General features: G+C 43.2%; 1 long non-coding RNA gene across 1 annotated transcript; it reads right to left on the bottom strand.

Moving 5' to 3' along the window:
• Positions 1–542: 542 nt before the first annotated feature.
• On the bottom strand, positions 543–11,102 carry LOC307193449. The gene is made up of 3 exons (XR_013830332.1): positions 10,964–11,102; positions 1,046–1,148; positions 543–635 (listed from the first exon to the last, which is right to left on the bottom strand). It is a non-coding gene; the product is annotated as an uncharacterized lncRNA (long non-coding RNA).
• Between the last annotated feature and the right edge of the window lie 638 nt (positions 11,103–11,740).

Raw genomic sequence — 11,740 nt, 5'->3', positions numbered from 1 at the left:
TGGTCCTTTCCTTGGAATTCAGGGAAGATTTTCTTTTTTGACAGACCAGTCCTAGATCCACTGTGGGATGAAAACATGAGAGTGAAGAAGGATACGTGTAAGTGTTGAACATTGTCATGGCTTTGTGACATGTCAGCTAAGCTAAGCTAAACTACATTCCCCAGAATTCCCTTTCTAGTATGCTTCTGATCATGGTGGGCTACAAGGGAGATTCTTCCAGGAGAATTGGAGTGTCAAAGGGAGAGAGTAACCATTTTGTAATATATATACACCCCTTCCAAGCATTTGATCAAACACTAGGCTAGATGCTACAGTGAAGGGATTTTTCAGATGCAATTAAATTCCCAAATCAGTTGATTTTGAGTTAATGAAAAGAGAGATTATTGTGGATGGGCCTGACTTAATTAGGTGGAAGCCCTTTGAAGACTAAGTCCTCCTTGAATAGCCAAGATTCCAAGCAGTAGAGGAGAAAGTAAACAGTAAAATATCTCTACATTCTGAAACCTCTATACTCACTTCATTTTTGCAGATCTGCTGACTCACCTCATTGGCGTGAAGCAGCAGCTGGAGCTATAATTGCTCTCTTTCCTTCCTGATTGCCTGCCCTGTGGACTCCGGGATGATGAAACCAGCTCCTACATTGCATAAGCATATGCCTTGTAACTAATCATATATATATATATTATTAACATACATACACACACACACACACACACACACACACACACACACACACACACTCCTCTGGTTGCACTTGATACCAACACTGAAGGACAGTGGAATCATAGCACATTTGAACACCAGCCCTGTCCACCAGCTAAATAGGCTTGTATATGGAGTTGTATTTCCAGGAGAGGAGGGAACACTGACTAGTACAGCATTCCAGGTAAAAGAATAAGTGGGAAAAATTAATATAAAGCCATAGGCACCAGTGAGGGGAGGGTGTTCTTTTAATGGAACAACACATTGTGTTTAGTCTGCTTGGGCTGCCACAACAAAATACCTCAGACTTAGTGGCTCAAACAACCAAAATGTATTTTCTCACAGTTCTGGAGGCTGGAAGTCCAAGATCAAGCTGCCAGCAGGGTTGGTTTCAGGAAGAGGCTCCTCTTTCTGGCTTGTAGACAGCTGCCTTCTCACTGGGTCCTCTGTGTGTGCAGAGAGAGAGAACTCTTTGGTGTCTCTTCTGCTTATAAGGACACCAATCTTATCAGATTAGGGCCCCACTCTTACAACCTCATTTAATCTTCATTACCTCCCCAAGTCCCTGTCTCCACATTCTGTCATGTTGGACATTTAGGCTTCAACCTATGCATTTTGGAAGAACGCAATTCAATCTCTAACATTTTTCTTCTTGTGAACAAAAGGAAGAAAAATGTTTCCAAAATTAGGGAAGTTGAAGGACAGTCATTCCTACGAAGGATTAGCTAGTTATTGGTAGAAAGGAGAATTCTTCTACTGCTCAGGTTGTCACTGGGTAGCTCGGCATGCTTTTTATTCAACTTCCCTCTTGCTCCTCTGGTTCCTACCAACCATGCAGAATGTCTTTGTCTTGTCTTTACCAGATTGTCTGTCAATACTGGTTTCTCCATTGTTTTTCAAAAGAAATCCAGTTCATGTTTGTTAATAGATTTTACTGAGGAAGCATAAGAAAAATAGAAAGCAGAGTTTATATTTCACTCCCCTACCCCCATAGCCAAATATATCAAGTCTTCTTACCAGATATAACTCTCTTATACTCCTACTGTGGTCCTCATACAGAATTCCCACACCCAGAGTCAGCCTTTTCTCCTCTAGTGTCCCATGTAATTCTGTCCCTCATCTGAATACTCCATCAGGCTATTGTTACTTAATAAAACATAAATTTGAAGTCTCATCCCACCAACCTAAGTGATTTATCAAACAACACAAAATGGTGTCCCTTGAAGAAGTTCTGGTAAAACATACTTTTCTCCCTCTTGCTTGAAGAGAAATAGAACTGTTCAAGTGGTTTGATGCCTGTACAGGACAGCTGCACTCCATCAAAAGGACACCCCCAAATGGATGACTGTGGCACACCAGCTTGTTAGTCATTGGTGAAAGTGAGCTGATTCAGGCAGGGGACAAAGACAGAGGGAGAGGTAGGCTTCAAGTGACCAAAGACAAGCAGATATTTTTTCATGAAGGCCAGACTAAGTTCTTCAAGAAAGAAGAAATGCAGCAAACCTGGTATCATGTTAGCCACCTTAATCATCAAAGAGAACAGCCCGTTGGGACAGTTGGGCTCAGGGCATATCATGCAGCTCGCCCTGAAGGAATGCTCTCCACTGCTCATAAAAATGGCTAATTTAACACCGCAACAAATTAATAATGGAACATAACTTTGCCACAGCACTGAAGACCCCACATATGTCTGCTGCACTGTTGGGACACGTCCTCCCCATGCCCTTCCCTCATCTCACTACACAAGTACCTCTTTCTGGAACTCACTGAGAACTGTAGCCTGTGGAACTCTTATACTTGGGTGCCTGAAAAATGTTTTAGCAATTCAGTTTGGAAAGGCAACACGGTGTAACAGGGAGAGTTTGGGGAATAATGTGTGTGAATGTGCTTTGTTAATGAGATAACACATAAATGTACATTTTATTTTTTATGAGTCAGAAGCCAAGGGTACTAGTACGCATTTTACTAATGATCCTCAGAAAGTCACTTTACCTCTTGAGAATTGAGCTTCTTTATTTCTAAAATGGTATTATTTAACTAGATGCCCTCTAAGATCCATTCTGCATGAATAATGACCATCATCATAGTGATGACTTGGTATTTACTGCATGCCCAATATACCACGGCACTCTTCTAATCCTTGTACATGTACTATCTCATTTATTCCTCAGAACACTTATGAAAATATTATTACCATCATCCCTATTCTTCAAATAGAAAAAAACCTGAGGCACAATGACATCAAGTAGCTTGTTCAAAGTCATTCAGCTAAGGAAAAGAGCTAGGATTTTAACCCAAGCAATGTGCCTCTTGCCTACATTCAGCCACTTTGCTATACTGCTATTGTGCGTATGTTTTAATGATGCGCTCTATAAAAACAAAAACAAACAGAGCAAAAAGAACAAAGCTTTGAGATGGCCAATACAGCATGAGTAAGCCAGCTAGTATCAAGCTGGGGATGTTTTTAGTGGTGGTGACAGATTCATCATAATCCATTTATGCTCTTGTCCAGGCTTCTTATAACTAACATGGAACAGTTGACAGCACTGACTCATGTCGTGAAACAGGCCAAGCTAACTGGCCTACCCAGGATTGAACCCTTGACCTTGGGCACTTGATCGTTTGGAAATATTTCACTTCCCAAGTTGTCGATGGATATTTGTTCATGTGCTGCCTGAAGAACCAGGCTTTGAGATCACCGTCCCTGACTGCGTTGATGGTCTGCTCATGGGCAAATGTCATCTTGTCTCACCTTCACGTTGGGAGCCATCCGAAGGTGCAAAATAAAATTCAAAAGAGGCAGGGTTTCACTCAGTACTTAGAGACGGCTCAGAACATCAGCTTTGGGTTAGCTCTGATCCCTACGACAGCCGAGCACATTTTCCATACCTTGAATGTCTTTCTCCTTCTGCCTGCTAACCCCTGACCCACTCAACCCTGCAGAATAGCCATTCACATTGATTTATCCCTCTTTGAACTTGTGTAGTATTGTCAGCACTGCATCAGAGTTTAGTGTCTGATTATGAGTTTTATCCTGCTGATTTGTGGCTCTTTCATGTGTGGTTGAATCTCATTTGCACCAACAGGTACCTTGGAGAAAATGAGGCATACCTTTTTCATTCCTCCATATTACTGGGGTCAGTGATGTACCAAGTGTATGTTTCTGTTACTACCAGCAAAATATTTGCTGAGTTAGATTGAAAGAAGGAATTGCATACAGGGATCATCCTTTGAAGGAAGAGCTTTAGAATTCAGGAGTCTGTAGAAATGAGAACTCCTGATCACCATATGCATGGGGGTTCCTATGGGCCTAACTCTCTACTGGCCTGGCCACAATTGTCATTTCTTCAGATTGCAATGTCAACAAAAGCCTTTAAAGAATAAATGCCATCTGGGAATGACCCTAGCACAAAAACTTGGGAAGTGATATAGCCAGCCATCCCTAACTCAATTCCAATTAGGCTGGTAGAAAACCAAGCAAAAAGTTAGATTCCCATGGGAATCTCCTCAGGAAGAAACAAAGGTCAGGTCTAAGGAGGGACAGTCACTCCTGGACAACCACACAGAATGTGGGAAGGCAGGAAAGTAGGAATGTCAAAAAAAGGAAGGGAAAAAGCCACTGGAAAATGTGTCATTAGGCCAACCTTTGGGGATACCCCTTGAGTATATTTCTGTGATGACAGTGTGCATATGTAGTTCAAGATATTGCATTTTCTCAAGCAGGAGACACCAGATAACACCGCATCACTTTACAATCTAAAGGAGCCAAGGACTCTCCTTGCATTGTCCTGATCTGATTGGCATTCTAGACCGCAATAGAATTTGAAGAAACTGCTTTTGAATCATCCCTCTCTTTCTGTAAAGCCATTATAACCATGGTTCTCAAAGAGGACTTACTGGGTTGAAGAGTTTTTTGAGCATCTTCCCTTCACATAGTTTTCTAGGGTGAATAGCGGAACATCCGAACAGCTCAGCTGAGTATGTGTGTGCAGAGTCTCTGCTACTTGTGTATGTGCTCAGGTCAGGGTAGAGCAGAGGAAGACCTTTTGATTGTTCCCGTCAGCGTATGCATGTCGCTGACTGTGAAACAAATGTAGGCAGTCCCGAGCCAAATGTCCATCACTGTCCAAGGCATCTGCAAGCCACATTTGTTTTGGGGCTATGATGGAAAGGGGTTGGCTATCTCTGTCTTGTCTTCTTTTACTTCCCTGATCCCCTGAGCTAGAGGAAGGTGTTGCCATTGATGTCTTTCTCAGGTATGGTTTGTTGTTTTTCTTTGTAGATGCATTGACAGCCAAAAGCCTTGAGTAAGGAAATGATCCTTTAGGAACAAAAAAGCTCTTTTGTCTGTGACATTTAGGACATCAGGCAGAATGGTCTTTCCAGATAAAGTTGGCTGACGATGGGAAGAGTGGCGTCTACGGGTCATAAAGCACCATGTCTGTACATATTTCCTGCCGACAGGCACTTCCTCTGCGTGCCAATCCCATGTGTTAACGTCACTCCTTCCTTCTCCACAGGGCATGCAGTTCTCTTTGCTGAATAATTCTGCCTGTGGTACTTCCGTTGGTGGAGCTGGGAAGGAAGAGTGCACTGACTTGAACATCTTCTCCAATGAGTTAATTTTTATTTGTCTATTTCTAAATGTTTAAAATTTTCTAACAAGCAAGACAAAAAGGTAGAACAAAAGGAAATAAACAGCAGCTGACTATACATTTTTTTTTTTTACTGGATTCAGAACTTAGAATCTGACTCGGTATTGAATCTGGCCCTAATAAACTTTTTAGAATACAACAATAGAGACAGGAAAGTCCCAAGCCCCCAATGGTACCAGAGGTGTCACAGACTAAGTGAGCACAAATATTAGGCAAGTGCTAAAAGAGGAGCATCCTGTCAAAGTGACTTGACTGTGGATGGAGACCTCTGCTCCTTTCTGTTAACCCTGTCAGAGCTCTCCAATGATTTGTCCTTCCCCCACCCAGGGCATTTTTGTGATCTTCTATGTCATGAGAAAACATACAGATATCATCTTTTTAAGTCCAGACTGGAATTATCTCCCAGGGATTTGGTAAAAGAAATAGTTTGGGTTATTTTTTGGGGGGGGGGTTGGGTAGGGAAAAAGGATCAGAGGAAGAGAGGGTGTTTTCCCACATTTTACAGACACTGATTTTCTTGTAAGAGGGGGGAAAAATAGTTACAGAAAAGTGAGTAAAAAAATAAGCTTGTCTGACCCACCTTTTCCCCTAGATATTGGGCAGCTATAAATCTGGATTGAGCAATGCATAAAAGAAGTCTGGTCACTTTCACTGATTTGCATAAATAGTGTATCATTGTGATTGGTGATTTTAAAGATTGTTTTAATTTTTATATGCTTTATAACTCTAGGTTAGGTTTTTTAAAAATAAAATGTAGGGCAACAAAAGGAAATTGAAAATGCATATTTTCCTTGTTAAGTAAAATTAGTGCGCATCTTTAATAATATTTATTCAAACTATGTCACTTTGGAAAAAACGTATATCTTTGGAGCATCTCTTTGATGCTCTCCTCAGGGTCAATAACTTAGAATTGCCTCAATCTAAAAATATTTCATAACTCTGGTGCTGCAAGGGCACAGTATTCAGTCTGACGTAGAAGATTCTGAAGAAAGACATAAGAGGCGCTTTCAATTATAGGGACTGTTATTACACAAGGGATGGTGATCTTATCTTCTCTATTCCTAACGAAGAGAAAATGGAAAAAAAAAAAACCTGAATAAGGAAAAGCTATAGTTAGATACAAGGAAGAAGTAGCTAACAGTGGGGTTTGTGAAATATGAGAGCCATTGAGGGGTATTTTCTTGTCTCCCTTCTTGAACAGTATCTGGGTTAGAAGACACCAATATCCTAGAGGGGTCTTAGTTTCACCTCAGTGCAAGGGAGGGACTAGGACATCCAACTCACCAAGTCTAAGTAACCAAAAAACAAAAAAATAGTGCAAGTGTTCACAAACATTGGTGTCAGGAAAAAGCATCTGGGGAGTTTGCTTAAAATAACTCTCCCACGGCCCGTTTCCAGAAATGGTGATACAGTGGCTCTGCGGTGGTCTCTGGAAATCTGTATTGATTTTGAAGCATGCCAAGGCTTGAGAAGCACAGATGTAATGTTGAGGCCTCTGACTTAGGTGCTGGGAGCCTGCGTTCCTCCCCTAGTCTGTCCCTAATTCATTAAATGATCCTGTCAAGCTGCGGCTTCTTTGCCTGAAAAATCCATATTTCATTTGGTCCTTCTCGCCTATGAGAAAAGAGCTGCAGAAGGTTTCCTAAGGTAGGAAAGCATTTTACATATCTGATGGCATATTCTTTCTATCAAATTTTACATCCCTCATTAATCATTTTCCCAAATTAATCAAAGAAAGCCTTCTCTTCCCCCAGCTAATTTTATACATGGAATTTCAAACCCACAGATACTAATTAGGAGCCTGCCCTGTGTGCAGACCTATAGAACCCAGTCTGCTACTTCCCACCTTTGTGATCTCAGGCAAATTATTCAAATTATCTGAGTTTCTATAACCTCATTTGTAAAATGGGGATGCTTTTACCTGCCTCCCTGGTTGTCATGAGAATAGAATCTGTAAAATTCCTGCTACCCTTACAGGAGTCTGATTCTTCTCCCCTGCAAACCCTATCCATACTTTTTCAACGTTTCCTTCTATTTTTGAATGTGACTGTCCTGTGGCAGAAACTGAATGGCAAGATTAGATTGGAAAAAAGTAAGGTTAATAGAAAGTTACCCAAAATGAACAGAAATAAGCTTTTTACTTTCTCCAAAAGCTCAACAGGTTTCTCAATATATATATATAAATCAAGAAAGGAGCCAGTGGTACCTGTCCCTGGGCATGTGGTGAGGGACACAGAATTCCCTTGGGGCTTCTGCAAACTCAGATTTATTGAGAACTCAAGGTCCTTCAGCAAACAGAACACACGGAATTTTCAGAGATTCTGGTAATGATGTTTAAAAAGCAAACAAAAGTATATTCAGTGGGGTCTTTTCTGGCCTCAGCTCTGGAATGATTTTTGCCCTCTTTCTGCTAAGAAGGGACTTAGGGGAGAAAATGGAAGCTGTAGTGTCAGACAGGAGAACAATGGAACCATGTTTTAGGTGGTATTTTAAAAATTACAGCTATGGAACCTTTCATCCTTAAAAATCTCTGACATCAACCGAGAGCAGATATGGCAGGTGCCTTTGGAAACATGGGTTTTCTTTTTTTTTTTTTTGGCAGTGGGTGGGGGAGTCCTTGTTGTTTAAAATAGGTTAGTGAATATGTTGCCTATTGTTGGCATGACTGCAGTCCTCAAAGAGAGTATAATACCCAACCAGAAATTGCCTACTGTTTTCTTTTATTGCATACAAGCTCAACACGATGGGAGAAATGTCCTTGAAACTTCAACCTGAGAGTGTCTTTGTAGGAGGTGGTGGCATTGCCATCTGACAATCAGCTGAGCACTTGGGCAGTCACTTTTGAACCCACCCTCATATACTGAATACTCAGTGGCAGAAAAGATCCTGTGGCAGAGGCTGGCTGGTAACTTCCCCCAGACTAGGGGTGTGTCAAGTAATCAGACTGAAGGCCAGACTCCCCAGAGTGACACCTGAGGGCTTTCCTGATATGCCACTGGCCGGCCTCTCCAATTTATCCTTTCTTCCTGCCCCTCCCCCACTTCTCCCACCACAACTCACTGTATGCACGAAGGAAGGAAGGAAGGAACCCTTTCAAGCAGCTTCTTAAAAGCAAAAACCCTACCTTTCCCTACCTCCATGTCTCACAACTCTACATTTTGGAAGATGGAGCTATAATACTTTGTTCTAGAACCAAGAAGTTTTGGGGGGGTAAGGATTTGCTGACAAATGATCCTTTGAGTTTACATGAGGCAAATACTCTAATCCCATTCCCCACCCACAGATAGAGGGTATCTATAAGTACAGACTGAATGTTTGTGTCCCCTCAAAAACTCATGTGCTGAAGCCCTAATCCCAAGTGTGATGGCATTTAGAGATGAGGCCTTTGGGAGATACATTAGAATTAGATTAGGTCATGAGAGGACCTCATGATGGGATTAATGCCTTTATAAGAGGAGGAAGAGACATGAGATTTTTGTCTGCCATGTGAGGATACAGCAAGAAGGTGGCCATCTGCAAGGGAGCCCTCACCAAACAGAGCCAGCTGGCACCTCGATCTTGGATTCCCAGCCTCCAGAACTGTGAGAAATAAATTTCTGTTGTTTAAGCCACCCAGTCCATGGTATTTTGTTATAGCAGCCTGAGCAGACTAAGACAGAAATTGGTATTGATCACGGGGTGCTGCTGTAACAAATACCTAAAAATGTGGAAGTTGCTGTGGAACTGGGTAAAGAGCAGAGCTGGAAGAGTTTTGAGGTGCGTGCTGGAAAGAGCCGACATTACCATGAAAGGAGAGTTAAAACTATTCTGGTGAGGGCTCAGACAGTGTGGGAGCAACGGGCTTGGCTGTCCTTGAAGGCTCTGCTAACAACTATGGTTCCTCTACATGGAGGCCCTTGGGTAGCATGGACAATGGTAGAAGGGTAGGACTGGATCCTCCTTGTGCTGGTGGCAAAGCCTGGCTTCCAGGTGCCAGCTTTGAAAGGGGGAGAGTGTTCTGGAAAGCCAACCTGGCATCTGTTTGCAGTTTGGAAGACAGAAAATTTTAAATGGGGAGAGAAAATTCCTGGGGAATCCTGCGAGAGATAAAAGTGGGGAAAATTGAGAGAGAGGGCAAGTAAGGGAGTTTGTTTGAATTTTAAAAGAGAGCCATTTTGTTGTGGGGTACTTTTAAGAGTTGCCAGAAAATGGCTCAGGTTCACTGCCACCAGGTGAGGGGCTGAGAACTCCTTTGCTAATCTTTCCTGCCACCAAACCCCACCCTCCAACTTGTTATAATACTTGTAGTAATTCAACAAATAGTGATGTCTCTTTCAGTTTCATTCAGCGTTGTGCTAAGCCTTATGGGCCGTATAGAAAATGTAGGAGACACAGGTGTATACCCAAGTTGTTTACAGCCTCACAGAGGAAACAAGGTTCACTCTTGCACAAACAAGCACACAAAAAACAGTACAATACTAGATAGTAGAGTCCACAAAGAGCTCTGGATGGTGGCTCTTTGCTGCATATTAGAATCGGTTGGGGAACTTTGAAAAATCTTGAGCCCAAGCCATACCCCATAGAAATGAAATTAGAATCTCTGGGAGTGGGACCCAGACATCAGTATACTTTAGTTTCCCAGGTGATTCCAAGGTACTACAAACAAGTTTGAGAAACCATGTTGAAGGAAGAGCATTAGCTCTAACTGAAAAAATCCAAGCTGTCCATTCATTAGTTCTGTAACCTTGGACTAGCCAGTGAATATCCTGGGGTCTGACTATTCCAGAGATTTTTGTAAGTCCTATGAAGGGCACTTTATGTCTCCAATGATTAGCATAATGACTGCCACATCAAAGGTACCCAATAAAGATGTATTTATTTCAATGGATAACAATAGAAGAGATATTTAATAAGCTTGCAAATTAACAATGGTACTATTTGCAAAAGATAGTTTAGTGATAATATTAGTAGTCAAAATTGTGGTAATTCAGATTCCAAGTTAAACAGTAGAGTCAAGCCCCAGTGTTTAACATGGTAGCTGTACCTAATGGTGTTCCACACGTTTGCTAAATTGAGAAGTGCCTTGGGTGGTTTCGAAGAATCAAGAGTAAAGCTTTTTCGTTCACCTTGGGAAATTGCCTGCTTCATTGCTCTGGTCTCTGTCCATCTGTCTATGTACCACTGAGATGCCAAGCCAATAAGCCTATGACAGAGGTCCACGAAAGTACAGAGGATACGGGAAAGAGAGCGAGATGGGGGGTGGGGGAAGAGGAAGAGGAGGAGGGGGAGGGAGTAGGAGTTAAGGATTCTTGGGAAAGAAGGAAGAGGAGGGGTGTGACAACAATAATGGGAAGGGATTAAGAGAGGTTGGGAGGATGGAGAGTGACAGAAGAGACAATGAAACGCTGGATGGGCTCAATGGTTCAAGACGATGGGATGACAATAAAGGTTTGGCTTTATGATGATTTGAAGGTCCCAGGAGATGGGAGCAGAGGAGAGAGGGGGTTGGACTTGTAAAAGGAGCTGATAAACCTTAAGAATTCAGAGAACACGGCTATATAGCCCAGCAAGAGTATGTCAGGTTTTACTTTCCTGACACTTTGAAAGCATGAAGGTGGTTAACTTACCTCCCATTCCTGAAAAAGCCCAGGCAGGGGCTTCCCTGGTGGCGCAGTGGTTGAGAGTCCGCCTGCCAATGCAGGGGACACGGGTTCATGCCCTGGTCCCGGAAGATCCCGCGTGCCGCGGAGCGGCTGGGCCCGTGAGCCATGGCCGCTGAGCCTGCGCATCAGGAGCCTGTGCTCCGCAACGGGAGGGGCCACAGCAGTGAGAGGCCCGCGTACCACAAAAAAAAAAAAAAAAAAGCTCAGGCAGGCAGCTCCCTCTGGGACTTGCATTAACCCTCGTGCTCCACTGCCAGAAGCATGAGCTCACTCCACTCGTCCGTCTGCAGTCCTCACAAGCACGATCAAACTTTATGAGGCTTGTTACCAGCAAATTACATGAGAAGCTGCAAAGGATTGGAGGGAGGAGGGTGGCAGTGGGGTGCCAAGTACACTGCCGGGAAAGGGGAGCAGGGGTAGGGATGCTGGGCTCAGCCTTGACTTGGAAGGCATCAGAGTCCATCAGTGAGCAGCTGGCAGCTCCTGCCACCAGGGCCCAATTTTCCAAGTGATGACTTGATCGTTCACACCTGCACTGGCTGCGCCCAAGGCCCTCCCTCCGCAGAGTTAATGGTGCAGGCAGAACCCGGGAACGCTTTTGGCCACAACAACAATTTCTCTCCTCTTTGGCCTCACCTTCTCTACTGGCAGAGCAGATTTCTCTCCAGCTCCTCGTCAGCTTCTCCTTCATGGGTCTCTCTGCTGCTGAGGTGTGCAGATCCCACCTCCTTCCCCAGCTAG

Source organism: Stenella coeruleoalba, assembly GCF_951394435.1.
Source record: "Stenella coeruleoalba genome assembly, chromosome: 1".
In the NCBI taxonomy this organism is placed as follows: Eukaryota; Metazoa; Chordata; class Mammalia; order Artiodactyla; family Delphinidae; genus Stenella; species Stenella coeruleoalba.
This window is presented reverse-complemented; position numbering and strand designations above follow the sequence as displayed.